Consider the following 18,103-nt stretch of genomic DNA (forward strand, 5'->3'; position numbering starts at 1 on the left):
ACTTAGTGAATAAAATTGCAGTATGGAGAGAAAAAGGTGTACAAGCAAGGTAGGTAGTGTTCCGTCTTCCTTTGAGTTTTGCTATAAGGGAAAGGAAAAAAAGTAATGATGACCCAACAATTCCAAAACCCTTTATCATTTTAAGGTAATGAGAAATGCATTTTGTAACAGAAAAATGCAATATGTAGAAAAATATTAAAACAGGACTGTCTCTATCAGCTTAAAAAAAGTGTGAACAGAATATCCCGAAATCATTTATTTTCGATAGAGTTTCCTCTTAGGTTCTTGGATTAGATCAATCAACCCAAGTTTGGGTCTCATTGTCTCTAGCCCCCCTTGAAATCACAAAACCCTGATGTTCTACATGGGATGGTTTTTATAGCGGACAGAATTGTGTCCTTACAAATTATGTCCATGTCTTAACTCCCAGGACCTATGAATGTGACCTTATTTGGAAATAGGGTCTTTGTATGTAATATTAGGTTACAGATCTCAAGACAAGAGGATACGTGGCTTGGGATGAGCGTCAAAACCAATGATAAGTGTTCTAATAAGCAGAATGCAGGAGGTTTGAGACAACCAGACACAGAGAAGTACCAGAGGGAAGACATGTCAGGAACCAGGCAGGGACAGGGATGAGATGTCTATAAATCAAGGAAAACAAAGTGTTATAGGCAAACTAGGAAAAGAGTCGCTAGGCCAGAGGCATGGAATGGATTCTCCCTTTGAGCCTCCAGAAAGTACTAAGCCTGCAGACAAGTAGATTTCAGACTTCTGGCCTCCAGTACAATAAGAATATATTTCTGTTGTTTGAAGCCACTGAATTTGTGATAACCTGTTATGGAAATAACAGGAAACAAACATAGTTGTATATTTGAAATAGCTTTTATTTTTTTTTAATTGTAATTGACATACACTTGACATTAGTTTCAGGTATACAACATAGTAATTCAACACTTACGTTCACTACAAAATGACCACCATGGTAAGTGCATTACAGTATTATAGACTGTTACTTCCTATGCTGTACTTTTCATCCCCCTAATTTAATAGACTGTTGTGCTTAAAAGTTTTCCAAACACAATGTCTCATTACTTTGTAGACCACTGTGGGGCACTATAATCTGTGTCTTTGGGAAGCAGACTTGGAATGATTTTTAATTAAAGTTTTCATAGGCTCTGCAGGAACGGGGAGTTTGCTTTGGGGAGTAACAGTGACAAGTTCAAGACTCGGGTAAGAGAACCTCAGCCATCCTGGGGCCAGTTGAAAACTGTTTTTTCATTTTATAACACTTGATATTCTTGGGGAAAAATAATCATTTAGTAACTAGTTCCCTTGGAAGTAAAAGCAAATTTTCTTCCAAATGGTGTCTTAGCAGACTTGTTTTTTACTTAGCTGTTCTGTGATATTTTGATTTTAATGTGTCACAGGAAACTTTGTTCTTCTAATTACTAATAAAACAAGTAAAAGTAGAGGAGGGACAAGGGTGAAAATACATTCTTTGAGTGTTTACAATATTCACTAAGGGTTTGGACTATAATATTAAAATTATAATATACTAGGTGAAATTTTAGGAACAATTATATCAATTTAAAATGGATTCAAGGGGCTTCTGGGTGGCTCAGTTAAGCAACCAACTCTGGATTTTGGCTCAGGCCATGATCTCAGGGTTGTGAGTTCAAGTCCCACATCAGGCTGAACTGGGGTGGAACCTGCTTAAGACTCTCTCCCAAAAGAAGATAAGCATGAAAAATAAAAAGTAAGAAAGAAAGAAAGAAAGAAAGAATAAAAAAGATTCTCTCTCTCCCTAATTAATTAAATAATTAATTAATTGAAGTGCATTTTACCTTTCACAACTTGGGAAATAACTTTGAAACTACTCAGTCATTTAAACAAGAATTTTAGAAACATTTTAGAAACATTCTGACAAGTACCTCTCTCCTTCCCATTCTCCCATTCTCCTCTGAATAGTTTCTAAATACCCCTCCTCAATTCCATTGTCTTAGAAGATGCTCACATCATCCCTCAACTAGATTTTCACCATGTGTTTCCTACTGGTCTCTTCTTTTCATCATCTGTCTGTTCCAACCTGCCACCCATGCTCCTTCTAGGGTTACAAGTATATTTTAAACAAATCATAGGAATTAAATCACACGTGAATACAAATTCCTCAGCATGATACAGAAGACCTTTTCTTATCTGGCACTTGCCTAGATCCCCGCTCCCCAAGCCTCACACTGTGCCTCTTTTGGCAGATGCTAGTAGTTGCCTACTGAAAAGCTAATCTCTCCTTTTCCCTATTCTTAGATAACCAGTTTATTCCAACGCATTGATATGCCCAGTTTAAAACACACACACACACACACACACACACACACACACACACACACACACCATTTCTCATCTTTGTTTCAGCCAGGAGTCATCATCTAACAAAATTCTGGCCAGAGAGATGGAAGCAATTGTCTGTCAGAAATCTGTGGGACGAGTTCAGTTTCTTGAAATAGTGCCCCGATCTTCAATTTGTTAGTTGTTTTTGTTTGTTTGGTTGGTTGGGGTTTTGTTTTGTTATTGTTTTCTTATTTCTGCCTGACTAAGTGGGCTGAAGCCTGTAGGTAGAACAGCCTTTTTTCCCCCACCATGAGGCCAGTGAGGATGACAGCTACCAGCTACAGACGGTGGGGTGGAGCTGCAAGAAGCCTGGGATATGGAGCGCAACATAGTGTTGCCGCACCAGCCCTGGTTGTCTGCCTCTGGTCTTCTTTTTTTTGTTGGAGAAAAATCAATTTCTATTTGGTTATGCACTAACTCAGGTCACTTAGACACGGAACCAAATGCAATCCTAGCAGACATAACCATTGACAACCCACCGTTCATCTTTTCTTGAATAAATCTTTGCTATCAAGCCTGTCTCAGTAGATCTCTCTCATGGCCTGCAAAAATTCCTACTCATCATTTAGTATCCAGCTCAGGTGGTACCACCTTAAAGATGGATTTCACAGGGACGCCTGGGTGGCTCAGTTGGTTAAGCGGCTGCCTTCGGCTCAGGTCATGATCCCAGGGTCCTGGGATCGAGTCCCACATCAGGCTCCTTGCTCGGCAGAGAGCCTGCTTCTCCCTCTGCCTCTGCCTGCCTCTCTGTCTGCCTGTGCTCGCTCGCTCTCTCTCCCTCTGTCTCTGACAAATAAATAAAATCTTTAAAAATAAAAAAAAAAATTTAAAAAAAGATGCACTTCACAATTCCCACCCTAATTACTATTCTCCCTCAGTCTCCATGCCTGTTGGGGGCATACCCTAAAATGAACATCATTCTATGAGACATGCCGCTTCCTTTGTAGTACTCTCTGGAATATAAACCTTACTTGAAATTGTCAGTGGGGCCACCTGATTTAAGTGCTCTTCTTTTAACAAAGTCTGAAAAAAGAATTTGTACTGATATTTTACAAAGTCAAAGAAAAAATAATAATTTTTAAACGTGCTTTTATACCAACAAATCAACATAATACATACAGTTACAGTTAGCACCTGTAAACCTATTAATGCACAAGAATATACGCACATCTGTACACATAGCATATGTGGTATATTTACATAAGGGCATGAAATATGCAACTCTGCACACAAGAACTATAAATTCTGTATGCATAGAACAGTAATTCTGAACTAACATATCTTAATTGAGATATAGGTTAGTGTTTCTCAAACTTTAATGTATATGAAATTTCTCTGGGGCTCTCATTAAAATGTAGACCAGAAGCACTAGAATGGGGCCTGTGAGTCCGCATTTCTAACAACTTCCCAGATGGTACAGATTGCTGCTGGTTTGGGTCCCACCCTCTGAGTAGCAAGAACAGAGTGAAGCCTCAAGTTACATGTATCTTAGGAAAACGCCTCTATCTTGATACAGATACAGTCTTCTTCTATTTCCTTTTTTTTTTTTGATTATGCAATTTATACACAGTCACAAATATTTGGTGATGCAGAGGTTGGCTATGTGTTCTTTTGTCCCTTTCTCTTACACTGGGACATGTAGCTGGGCTATTTTCCCAGTTTCCATTTATTTGAGTTAGATAAGGCTATATCACTAAGTCTAGCCAATGGGAGTGCTATATCCTACTCCCAATTCCAGTGCTGACATGCTTTCAGGTGTGATTCTATGTGCCCTTTTTCTTTCCATCGGCTTGATTCAGACAAGCATGGCGACCTTGGAAACCAGCTGGAGAAGATAGCAGAGACAAAAAATGGCAGGAGTTTATGACCTGAATTGCTTCTTGGAAGAGTCTGTTCTGGGATCTTTCATTTTTACCCTTCAATAAATGAGAAATAAAGTTGTAGAATTTTTGAACAATTATACATTTGGGGGTTCTGTTTTTACTGTGAACTTCCTACTCTACTTAAAGTGTTAGGGCCAGTTTAATGTTAAAACCTGTTTTACTATTAGGGCTTGCTTAGCCAAAGCAAGTCCATATCGCCTAGGTAGGCATATTGTTGTTTACGTCCACAGACTTCATTCTGGGAATAAACGCCCTCGTAGTTCCTGGTATGGTTCCGGGTATCGATTCTGGGAGTAAACACCTTAACAATAAAAGCCGGGTACCTTCGGTCTGTGGTTATGCCCTATACAACCAGTCTGTGAGATTGGGAGAGGGTCGCTCTCTTCAGAGGCAGCCCTGGCCGGTCAGTCTGACTTTTAATGCTTGACATAGAATAAGGCTTTGCATAACTTTCACTTTGTCACAGTCTTGTTCCTTTGATAATGGACCCCAACAAAAGCAGTGGTAATTTTGTAATCTAGTAGAAAGATACCATGATACTGGTGCAAGGTTGTCATTGTTTGGGACTGGCTCAGGGTTTTCAAATTTTTTTGCAGGGGGTGTTTATAAATTCCTATTAAACTAAGTTTCTTTTTATTTGTATACCCATGGTCACAGGTGGGTGAACAAGGCTAATTATATGCCATAAAAACCATGTTCTAATTTGAATAGTAACTGTTTTGTTTAGAATTTATTTAGAATTTTTTTTAAAAAACATTATTTAGAATGTGTCTAGTTTCACCAGTGAAATGCAGCACAGAAATTGCATGAACAATTTTTTGTTATAATAGTTACTAACAAAATTATAAGTAAGTTCAAGATATTAATGGTTCTTAGGAAAATATCTAAAAATAGATGTGCCCTTAAAGCCGTGAGTAAACAGAACTGCTTTTTGAGTCTCTGTTTCTAATGAATAATATTCAAAAGCACTATAGGAAAGGACATAGAATTCAAAATTTCCTTCGTGGTAAGTAGTTCCTACAAAAATCTTTCCTAAATTTGAAGGTGGGAGGGATAAGGAATATAGCAGAATATTTAGCAAGAAAGCACCAGGGACATAAAAGAAGTATGAGGAATACAAAGAAAATCAATAGGGTTCTGTTAGAAGTCATTATTAATCCTTTGCATTTTCACTTGTATAATCAGTTGTTCATAATAAAAGCCATTTATATTTCATAAGATTATAACTATTGGCTACAATATATATTGTCCATCACTTAAAATAAATGAAACTAAAGAGATTTTTGAGCCTTTTCATTCCAGAAATGAAACAGAGAATTGATTTCTATATAGCAGATTATTGTGTAAATAAATTACTAAATGGTCAGATATGCTTTGCTTTCCATCTCTGAGCATGATTTGTGGACAAGCTGTTATTTGTAGGAAAATGTGATTAGTCTTCAAATGTGGAAAATATAAATGAATGTATTTTCTTCTACATTGTTGTGAATGAAAACAAGCAAATCTCCTTTAACTTATGAAATCATAGAGACAGCCTTGCAGATACCAGTTATCAGCTGCAGGCAATCCAGATGTACCAAAAAGCAGGGAGTGTTTGCATCCAGGAAGTCAGAACGGAATCCCCCCCCCCCCTCACCTTTCAGTTAACTGTTCCAAGGTTTGCCTGCCCCAAAGGTTTCCCTCCAATATCAAACAATGGGTAATAAATCAATACATCAAGGGGGAAATAAATCAAACACGGCTTGATTTGAACTTTGGTTCTTTCTGAGAAGGTTTGAGCAAAGTGTTCCAAGGTCTAAGCCAAGTTTGCAAGGCAAGGAGTATGGGCTGAGTCTGGCCTGTAGATGAACTCTGTAGGTGGACACTGTGTCATAGCTTTTCTCAGGATATTGGGAAAATAAAAATCTGGACTCGGACTTTTCTCAAAACAATTGGAATTCTATCCCCAGTGGGCTGGGTCCTGTTTGGGGGCTTCAAGTGATGCCAAGGGGCCGCTACCCCATTTTGATGAGGACAGACTTCCTGAGTTCTCTTTTGTTTTGCTCTCCCAAAGCCTGGGATATGTATTTGCCTATCTGCCCCGTGTTGGCATTTCTATTTGTAACTGCTGTGTAGAGAAATGCAGGTGGAGCCATAGGGATATGAAGAAACAGAGCAAGTTTTGAAACCTCTACAACTTAGATCTTTATTCAAGAGAAAAAAAACAAACAGGAATTGATGGTGCTAGTACCACTTCAAAACAAAGGTATTTTTATTTTATTTGTTATTAACATATAATGTATTATTTGCCCCAGGGGTACAGGTCTGTGAATCATCAGGCTTACACCCTTCACAGCACTCACCATAGCACATACCTTCCCCAATGTCCATAACCCAGCCACCCTATCCCTACTCCCCCACTCCCAGCAACCCTCAGTTTGTTGCATGAGATTAAGAGTCTCTTATGGTTTGTCTCCCTCCTGATTCCATCTTGTTTCATTTTTTAAAACAAAGGCATTTTTAAATAATGGACTTGATGGATCATTCACAGCAGCTGAACAAAAATATTTTAAAAACACCTTTAAAAAAAAAAAAACCTTTTTAGTTTGCTGATATTCCTTGACATATCCATCTCCTTTGGGTTTTCTTTTAAAGTGAGCTACATAAGGAATACTGAAACAAAGAAATAACACCTGTTAACTTAGCATAAATGTTTTTCTTTCTACCTACACTATGGGTCAAGGGCTTCCCGTCTCATTCAGTTAACAATGTACAAATTGAAGGAAGTATACTTCCATCTTTAAATTAATGAACTTGAAGTTTTTGTGATGAATCTCTAAATTCTTTTTAGGGGGAGGAGCAGAGGGAGAGAGAGAGAGAGAGAGAGAGAGAGAGAAAGAATCTTAAACAGGCTCTATACCCAGCACAGACCCTGAGGCAAGTCTCGGTCTCACAACCCTGAGAGCATGACCTGAGCTGAATCAAGAGTCAGATGCTTTTTTTAAAAAAATATTTTATTCATTTATTTATTAGAGTGAGTGAGAGAGATAGAGAGAGAGCAGGCAGAAGCAGGGGGAGTGGCAGGCAGAGGTAGAGGGAGAAGCAGACTCCCCGCTGAGCAGAGAGCTCCATGCAGGGTTCCATCCCAGGACCTTGAGATCATGACCTGACCTGAAGGCAGACGCTGAACCGACTGAGCCACCCAGCTGCCCCCCACCCCCTGATAAATCTCTAAATTCTTAATAAAGTGTAGAAATCTTAAGAAGAGAATGAATATCTAACAGTTTTATGAACTTTCTAAACTCTGCATTTAGGTTTACATTTCACGTATTTTGAATCATCTAAGCTGTCTTCTTCCTATCTCTCTGTTTTTGTTAATGGCACTATGCCTAGTGCTTCTTAAAATGATAGTGTGGCAGCCCCAAGAAGGAAAAAAGAAAATTAAGTCTTCCAAATGAAGTTAAGGTGTGGATACAGAATACATAGGTATTGAATATTTTATGTTCTTTTCTTAACTCTGACCATCTAAGAACAACTGGGAACTGTTAAAGGAAGTTTTCAACTTTTAATGTTTGTGGTTTCTGCTTCTGGGCTCCCAGAGAAGTGATGCTTTAACATTTATCAAGGTCAAAATGACTCAGCAAAACCTCAAAGCAAGGGGCTCTATTTCTGTCCCAAGCACAAATTGTACATCTGCTTCGTTTAAGAAAATAACCAAAAAGGATGATTCTGGATGTGAGGGCGATCTGGCTGCGACATCTGTCACCCCATTGATCGCCAGGGTTGATTCGGCTGATCTGGCTGGCTAGGCGGGTGTCCCGTTCCTCCCTCACCGCTCCATGTGCGTCCCTCCCGAAGCTGCGCGCTCGGTCGAAGAGGACGACCTTCCCCGATAGAGGAGAGGACCGTTCTCCGGTCAAGGGTATACGAGTAGCTGCGCTCCCCTGCTAGAACCTCCAAACAAGCTCTTAAAAAGGAGGATTCTGAACACAGAGGACAAGAGAAAGTAAGAAACTTCTCTGGTTCCCATTAGATTAAAGTCATGCAGTGCTGCATGTAATAGGAATTTAAGGTCTGCAACTTTCTGTAATTTTCTTTGTTGAATAATTTGTAACTTTTTGTGTTAAAAAGATATATAACCTTACACCAAATATTCTCTTTCTGGAGCACTCTTTTCCTTGTGAAGATTGTGTATCCCAGGCAGCTGTCTTAACCTGGGCTTGGAGAAAATTCTATTCTCTCTCTCTCTCTCTCTCTCCCCTTTTTTTTTCTTAGAAATTCTGAAATATTTGTTCATTTTTCATCAACAGAATCATGACACCTTAAAAAAGCAATAACAGTTTTTTGGTATGGCAGGACAAATGAAATTAACCCTAAGTCACACCGGTGAGTATAAAAAAATATGATGAAAACACTGTTTATAAATTTCTTAGCTTTTTCTATTTAGTTTTTCCTTCTCCTTGGCCTTGCATTTCAAAAGAAAAAAAAAACAAACAAACAAAATCCCAAACAATACAAAAATGCAACAGCAATGATTTCCTTCAGTATGGCCTTTCCAGCCATTGACTCTTGGTGTTCTAGTCAGAGCTCTGCTTATGACTGGTTTTCTGAGAAGATTTGAGTCAATTTGAGGAAATTTCAGACTACTGTGGCCTTAAAAACTCTGCCTCAGAAGAACAGTGCCTCCTAACAGAAGTAGTGATTCCCTCCCATTTTTGAAAGAGAGGATTACCAAGATTTTATTTTACATATTTGTTTTTTTAAAATATGTTATTTATTTATTTGACAGAGAGAGAGAGAAAGAGAGAGATAGCAAGAGAGGAACACAAGCAGGGGGGAGCAGGAGAGGAAGAAGCAGGCTCCCAGCTGAGCAGGGCGCCTGATGTGGGGCTCAATCCTAGGACCCTGGGATCATGAAGCTGAGCTAAAGGCAGCTGCTTAATGACTGAGCCACCCAGACAGGCCAATTACTAAGATTTTAGATTAGCCACACTCTTGACCCTTCCAAGTGTTTACTCTCATTGTTTGCTGTTTTGTTTCTAAATGGCTGATATATTGATGATTTGTCTATTTATTTATGCACACTCTGCCATGTCCTAAAAGATTTAAGATTGCTAGACACATAACTTTAAGCAAAATAAATCTGTTTTTTAAAAGACATTATTTATTTATTTGACAGATGGGGGCAGAGAGAGAGAGAGAGAGAGAGAGAGAAAGAGCAAAAGCAGGAGGAATGGGAGAGGGGGAAGAGCAGGGAGCCTGATACAGGACCCAATCCCAGGACCCTGTGATCATGACTAGAGCTGAAGGCAGTCGCATAACTGACTGAGCCACCCAGGCACCTGATTAGCAAAATAAATCTGAAAACAGGTGAAAAATGAGGTAATTCGGTATCCAAAGTAGGAACGTAAGAACAAAGAGCATATAGCACAAGCATGCGGAAAGCTTTGATGGGCTGGCCAGAGTTGCGCAGCTCACTGTTCTCTACCATCCATCAGGAGAGAGGGACAGGGACAGTTATAGAACTCACTTGCCACTGTTTATTGCTACAGACAGAGGTACTATAGGAGACAGGTGGTGAACAAAACGTTAATGATTGAAATGTTCCTACCTTCAAAGAAGATGTTGAAACAAAGAATTAGAAAGAGGTCCTGGGTTATTTCCATCTTTCAGTTATTTATGCTCTTTCTGCCCTGCAGAAACCATGGGAAACTGAAAGCAAGCTGTCCCTTTCCTAGACTGGAGCAGTGAATGACAGCAGGCTCCGCAGCAGACCCCAGAAGTTTAAACTAAAAGGTAAACCATTTCTGGTCAACCTAGCTGTTCTGGAGTCCAGGACAGGATCCTTTTCAGCCTGAATAAAGCCTAGCATTGTGTTTCCTGCATCAGGGCTCTGGAGGACCCAAAATGAGGTCTTTTCCTTCTTCTATGTCAGAGCCGCATTGCCCTGTGGGGTCTTCCTCCAAAGGGAAATGTGACAGTCGGGAAAAAATCTCGCCCTATTAACATTATGCATTAATAGCCTATATTCAAGATACTCAAATGCCACTGACTTGTTTCCAAGAACTGCAATGTTTTACAGAGTCCCTTTCCTACATCCTATACTTCTGGCTGTTGTAGACCTTGACATGTGTTGTATTTCATGTTGGTAATAAGCTGTTGTCAAGACTGAGCTAAGCTGATGAGATCTGAGCTGCCAGATGTTAGGGTCATCCATTAGGACAGTAACCCAAAAGGAAAGTAACCATTGAGGCTTTGATCATTGTGGTAGCATAAGTAAGAAACTAAACAGAAGAAAGCTCTGCCTTTTCCCCATCCACAATGTTTTATTTTCCCTTGTGAAAGGCTGTTGGATGGGATTCCTATGGATCAGGCGGATGAGGGGGTTGTCTCCTTGCCAGGGAACACCTCTATAAGAAGTCCCTGCTACGGACGATATATGGAAATCAAACAAATGGGGTAATGAGCTGCTGTGATTACAAGAAAATCTTAGAATGTTGCTAAAATTATCTAATTAATAAAAGTGTCTACAATGATGATTACTTTCTAAGAGAAAAAAACCAAGCTCTGTTTTTGAAAACAAAGTTGCCGTGAAGTGATGTAGTCATAGATGGACATCAAGATCGTGCTAGAGCATCATCTCTGCATCCCATTTGTGAAAAACCAGCACCCACTGATATCGTTATTCCACTCCTTAGAAACATCTCAAGAAATGGGAAGTTGAGGAATTGCTAAATATCATGTCAAAAAAGAGGAGATTGACACAAAAGTGCAAGGACCTACAGTGTTCGGGCTTGCAGAGCATGTAGAGGTTACCCCATGCAGCCTTTCACTTTGTGGATGAGTGCATTCAGTCCTGGAGAAAGCAATCTGCCCAAAGTGAAACAAGACTCCAGGTTGGGGGGGGGGGGGGGGGGGGGGGGGGGGGCGGGGGCGGCTAGCAGAGAACTGTCCATCACAGCAAAATCCCTGGGAAAACAGCTCCGAGTTTTAGAATTTTAGAATGTTGTCCTTGGGAAGAACCAGCTTAATCCTGTTGCAGACCAGGGAGGTAACTAGAGGAAACTCAGGATATAGACCAAAAAAAACAAAAACAAAAACAAAACAAAACAAAACAAAACAAAAAACTACAAGGGTCACTAAGCGCAGTCTCTTCGTTGGCCTATTCCGCCATACCTCCTGCCTTTCTCCTTCATGTTTATTCTTCTTCGGCCAACAAGTTTTGCAGTAGGACTCTGAAACTTGCCTATTCAGGGTCTATGCAAATTTTGATCCTTTATCCTGAAATACACTTCCTTCCCTTTCTGGCTGATTCCAACTGTAGCTTCATCCTAAGTGTTACTCTTGCATAGAAACCTTTCCTGACTGACGTGCTTAGGTGGATCTCCCTAGAAAATCCTGCTTTCGAAACTTTTTTTAAAAAAAGATTTTACTTATTTATTTATGTATTTATTTATTTAGGGCATGAGCTGGGGGTTGCAGGGGGTAGAAGCAGAAGGAGAGGGAGAGAGAGAATCTCAAGCCAACTCCACACTGAGCATGGAGCCTGAGGCCAGGCTTGATCTCATAACCCTCAGATCGTGACCTGAGCCAAAATCAAGAGTCAGATGCTTAACTGACTGAGCTACCCAGGTGCCCCTAGAAATCCCATTTAAAGCTAGTTTTGAAATAAACAATTTAATATGTTGGCAGTAGAGACCAGTATATTCTTTAGGCTCACTTTGTATTAATCATTTAATTGTTTACTAATTTTTACTTTTATCAAAGGACATAGTAAGATAAGTCAGAAGATTCTACAAAGTTTGGTATGAAAAGTGGCATCCCCTATCCCTGGTCTCTGCCTCACCAATTGATTTCTGCTTCCTAAGGAAAATACTTTCAACTCTTTTAACGTGTGTGTGTTAGTATTAACTCCATATTTCTTTTTTTTTTTAAGATTTTATTTATTTATTGGACACAGAGAGAGAGATCACAAGTAAGCAGTGAGGCAGGCAGAGAGAGGGAGGGGGAGGCAGGCTCCCCGCTGAGCAGAGAGCCTGATGCTAGGCTCGATCCCAGGACCCTGAGATCATGACCTGACCTGAAGGCAGAGGCTTTAACCCACTGAGCTACCCAGGCATCCCTTAACTCCATATTTCTTGATAACATACTTACCCTGCCTTTTTCTTGATTTTGAAAAGATAGCCTTTGATTTCCTACTATGGAAAATGAGGTCTGATCTCTCTTAGCACCAGTCCCCTCTCTGGCACTTTCCAGTGCATTTAGAGCATAGTTTCTGGTGAGGTAAACATATGGTGCTTATGTTATTTGGATTCTATATGTGTTGTTTATAGTTCAACTGCAAGCTATCATGTTATCACATTTTCTTTCTTAGACACTGTATATCCTTTTATATAATTTTATATAGTTTTTATATTTCTCACTATTAGTAATTGTCTTGCTTTCTCTTTGGCTTTTAATGTACCTATTGATAACTTGCCTCCCAATTCTCTTGCATGTGTGTAAACCTCATTTTAATATGTGTGAGCACATCAGATATTAATTTCATATTCTGGAGATAGTTGTCCTCCTTTGCTGTTCTAGCCTAAAGCACTCACTTTCCAAGCTTGTCTGTCACTGTTGCTCAGAGTTTTCCCACATGGGGACCCTGGAATGTCCCCTTGTTCTGCTCCACAATGGGATCTCCTGTTTTGAAGGTCTCTCTCTCTCATAGGCCACAGATTGATCAATTTTGAAACATCACATTAAAGTAATATCAGTTACAAGAGCCACAGAGCCTCAAAGGACTAAAGGCCCTTTCTTCTTTTTATATCAGACATTTAATCATATTTTGTGTTTTTAAATTTGTAATTGGTTTCTGATGTCATTTTAAATAAAAATAAATTAAATAAATTAAAATTAATTAAATTTTAAATAAAAATAAAATAAATTCTCTCTTTTAACATCAATGAGTGACTATTTTCAGTTCTAATATATTACCTTTCAAGAAAGTAGCAAGGACAATTGAAGAGGTGTTTTATATATATATATATATATATATATATATATAATCATAGTTAAATCATCCAGAAAAGAGTGCTTTTTTGCTTTTGCGATTTTTGCTGCATATATAAAGGCTTGAGTAAAATGGGTGACAGGTTTGTAATGTGCTCAGGTGGAAAAAATATATTTTATGATTTCCAAGACCAAGAAGATGAGTCTGAAATGTTCAAATATAGCCTTAAATGCTTGTAACTAACAATCTTAACCAAGATTTTTTTGGTGTGTGAAGTGGACAAGCTGATTCTAATATGTATATGAAAATGCAGAGGACAAAGACTGGCAAAGGCAATGTTGGATAAGAACATAGACCAATTATCAGAAATAAAAACCTGTTATAAAACTATAATAAATAAAACAGTGTGGTATCTCTGCCTGGATAGACAAATAGACCAAAGTAACAGAATACAGAGTTCAGAAACAAATACACACATACATGGTCACCTGGCTTACAACAAGGTGATCCTAGAGTGGAGAAAATTCTTTTTAATAAATAGTGCTGGTGTGTGGCACCTGGGATGCTCAGCTGATGAGACATCCAACTCTTGATTTTGGCTTATGAGATGGAGCCCCAAGTCAGGTTCCATGCTAAGTGCAGAGTCTGCTTGAAATTCTCCCTCTTCCTCTGCCCCTCCCCGACTCTTTCTTTCTAAAATAAATAAATAAATCTTTGAAAAAAATAGTTTTGATGTAATTGAATTTCCACTTTGGGAAAAAACTGTATCTTGGGACTTAGGTCATACACCACACACACACACACACATACAGTTAAGTGGATTTTAAATCTACATGTGAGAATGAAACAATAATAAAGCTTAAAAAAACCCGCAGGAAAACATTTTCATGAGTTTAGAGTAGGCAAAGATTTTTTTTAAACTGTATGCCCTGGACTACACTAAAATTAAGAATTTCTGTTTATCAAAATAAACCATCAAGAGAGTTCAAAGTCAAACCATACATAGGAAAGAGATATTTACAATATATATGTTTGAAAAACAAATCAATAAGAGATTAAAAATGGCAAAAAGATTGGAATAGAACTTTACAAGGAAATATTCTGATCACCAGTACACACATGGTAAGATTCTCAACGTCATTCATTATTAGGATGGTTAAAAACATGATGAGATTTCCCTACAAACCCACCAGAATGACTAAAATTAAAAGGCTTGCAGTTGGTGAGGATGTGGAGAAAATGTAACCCTTTGTATCATTGGTGGGAATATGAAATTGTGAAGCTGCCATAGAAAACAGTTGTTTTCTGTTGTTACTCAAAAAAATCAAACATAGAATTATCATGGAATGCAATTACATTTTGAGTATATACCCCAAAGAACTGAAAGTAGGAGCCTAAGCAGATATTTGTATACAAATGTTCCTGGCAACATTATTCACAAAATCCAAAAGATGGAGATTACAATGGAATATTATTCAGCCTTAAAACAGTTTGTTACATGCTACAATACAGATGAACCCTAAAGACAATATGGTGAGTGAAATAAGCCAGATAGAAAAGGACAAATATTATATGATTCCACTTCCATAGGGTACCTAGAATTGTCAAACTTATAGAGACGAGAAAGAATGGTGGTTTCCAGGGCCTGGGGGTTATCAGCACCAGGAACTACTATTTAGGGGTTCCTGGATGGCTCAGTAGGTTGGGCCCCTGCCTTTGGCTCGGGGTCATGATCTCGAGGGATCGAACCTCGAATCAGGCTCTTTGCTCAGCAGGGAGCCTGCTTCCCCACCCCTCTGCCTGTCTCTCTGCCTACTTGTGATCTCACTCTCTCTCAAATAAATAAATAAAATCCTGAAAAAAAGGAGCTACTATTTAATGGGTGCAGAGTTCTAGTTTGGCAGGATGGAAAGTTCTGGAGATGGATGGTGGCAATGGTTGCACAATGATGTGAAAATGTGCTTAATGATAAGGAGCTGTACACTTAAAAGGGCTCAAATGATACATGTTATGTCATGAATATTTACCACAATAAGAAAAAGAAACTTATTGAAGAATATGGGAAACATCTAACTTTTAGTTTTTGCTGAGGGATACATAAATTGGTGTAAGTATTTTGGAAAACTCCTGTCAATATTTACTAAAGCTAAATATATGCTTGCCTTATCACCTAGGAATGTCTTTCCTAGGTGTGTCTTTCCAATGGAAATTAATACCTGTCTCAAAAATATATACAAGAAAAATGGGGCTCCTGAGTGGCTCAGTTGGTTAAGCATCTGCCTCCGCCTCAGGTCATGAACCCAGGGTCCTGGAATCTAGCACTGCATTGGGCTCCCTGCTCTGTGGAGAGCCTTCTTCTCCTCCTCTCTCTGTCTGCTGCTCTCCCTGCTTGTGCTTCTCTCTGTCAAATAAATAAATAAAATGTTAAAAAATGTATATACAAGAATATTCAACAGAATTATTCTTACTAGACAAAACTTGGAAACACCCCAAATGTCCATCAACAATACAACATATTGGAAGTCTGAAACTATTGTTCTCAAGTTATCTCTATGCTTACTTATTTTATAGAAAGATAAATTTCATTATTGTCACAAAAAATGTGACACTATGTGAAGTTCCTGTGAGAAACTTCTGTTCAAAACTCTTTCCAGCTTACTATTTAATGCTATTTCTAAAGTACAGAGAGGGATCTAGACATTGGCCCTTCCCCAAATGGAGAAACTGAATTATAACTGGACACTATCACTGACAGTTTCAAAGAATAAATTGTAAGAAAAAAGGACCAGAACATTCCCTCATCTTAAAATAGAAACAAGGGCGCAGCAAAATTTGCTGGGTGTGCTGTCTGTAAAGGAAGGTCCAAATTTTCTCAGACATATATGTAAGAGAAAACTAATAAAAGTTTGTGAAGTCAGTGATTTTTTTTAAGAGGAAGTAAAATTACACACACTCTTTGACTAGTCTCTAGGCCTCTTGAGATAGTGATGTATCTGCTTTGTTACTTCTCTTTAAAGAAGCCAAATTAGATCCAGCCAATAGAAAGACCTTGATTCTGGCAGGAACCGATTATAGGTTTGCCATACAGTGGTAAGTTGGGATAAACTGCCTAGGGTAGGAGCAGCTCAATCTTTGATCTTGAGGGTCTTCAGAAATTTAGGTTGTTTATGCTTATCCCTGGGTTACAGGGTACAAGATGACAGCTTTATTGGTTTTGTTTAGATGAGCTCAGTACAAATTTAACCTTGGTGTGTTCTTAATCATCTCTGTATTCATGCCTCCTCATCCTGTTTCACCTTATGTATTTTTCTCATAAAAACATAAACACTAATTATTGAGTAACTTTTATGTGGTTGCTACTTACATTACCTTACTTAATCCTCAAATGAACTATGTAAAGCAGGTTTCATCAACCCCATTTTAGGGCTAAGAAGCTGAGTCATCTAGTGATTGGAGCTATTAGTTGGCCACTGCTTAATATGCATAACCACTTCTCTGAACACTTCTTTCATTTTCTGACTCTCTCCTGAGGATCCTATTTTCCTTTGGAGACATCTCTCACTTCCCATATATTCAAGAGTCTGAAGTAAGATTGCTAGATAAAATACAGGCTAGATAATTGCTAGATAAAATAAAATACACCCAATTAGACTGTAATTTCAAATAAACATTGAATATTTTTTGTATAAATATGCTCATGCAATGCTTACAGTAATATTTAGTAATATACTAATTTAGTATATTTATTACTAAATTTAGTAATATTTAGTAACATCCTAAATATTACTGTAGGTAATCCTAAAAGTTACCTGAAATTCAAATTTAACTAGGCTTCTTATATTTTCATTTGTGGAACCCAACAACCCTAGGGGCGCTAGGGTCTTTCTTATGTTTTGTTGTCCCCTCCACACCATTTTTCCTTCTTTAGAACCTCTGGCAACTTTGAAACACATGTCTGCATGTCTTCAGACTCCATACTCTACTACCTTTCATAGTAGTAGAAGTTGTCTGTCATACTCAGGGTCACTGTCAATTCATTGATCTTTTAGTGGATCACTTTCTTTTTATTGGTTTTACTGGTTCACTTTATTCCTCTGAAGAATTATTTCCATCATTATTTTTTTCAGGTTCCATTACCCACATAGATGACTATTCAGTACCTTTGCTTTTGATTTCCTTTACCTTCTCATTTCAAATATTTTCTCTCCCTCTATCCCAATTCAACAGGGGAATAGCATAGGGAATGTGGAAGGTTTTGTAGTATTAAATAGGGCCAGGGAAGCCTCATTGAAGAGAAAACTATGAGCAAACACACTGAAAGAAGTGAGGGACCCAGCTCTACTGACACATGGACAGAAGTGGTCCAGGAAGAGGTAATGGAAGTGCAAAGGTCCTGAGATAGAAGTACCCCAGGCTTGTTTCAGAAAGTTTCTTGAGAATAAGAACTATATCTTAGAGTTCTTGGTGCTGCTGATTCTGTTCAGTAATATCTTGCCCATAGGAATAACTCAGTAGATATGATGACTCAAAGAGCACAATAAATTCTGGTTTAATAAAAGATTTAAAGGGGTACTCTGATAGGTTATAAAACACATTTTGAAATCAATGACTGTCCTGTAATTACTTGAGATCCAATGACAGTTTTCTGAACAGTATGTAAAATAAGACCATAACTTAAATAACGAATTAATTTTATGTACAACTAGAAAAGTGCGTCTAAGAGGTGCAGTTTGAGGGGCACAATTCAAGTTTTATAAAGGCAGAATATTTTCCCAAGGACTTCATATTATTCTTATTTTAATCAGAAGGGTGCTTAACATTTTGGACTTAGGATAGCATACTAACCTCATATTGT

Source organism: Mustela nigripes, chromosome 15 (genome assembly GCF_022355385.1).
Source record: "Mustela nigripes isolate SB6536 chromosome 15, MUSNIG.SB6536, whole genome shotgun sequence".
Taxonomy (NCBI): Eukaryota; Metazoa; Chordata; class Mammalia; order Carnivora; family Mustelidae; genus Mustela; species Mustela nigripes.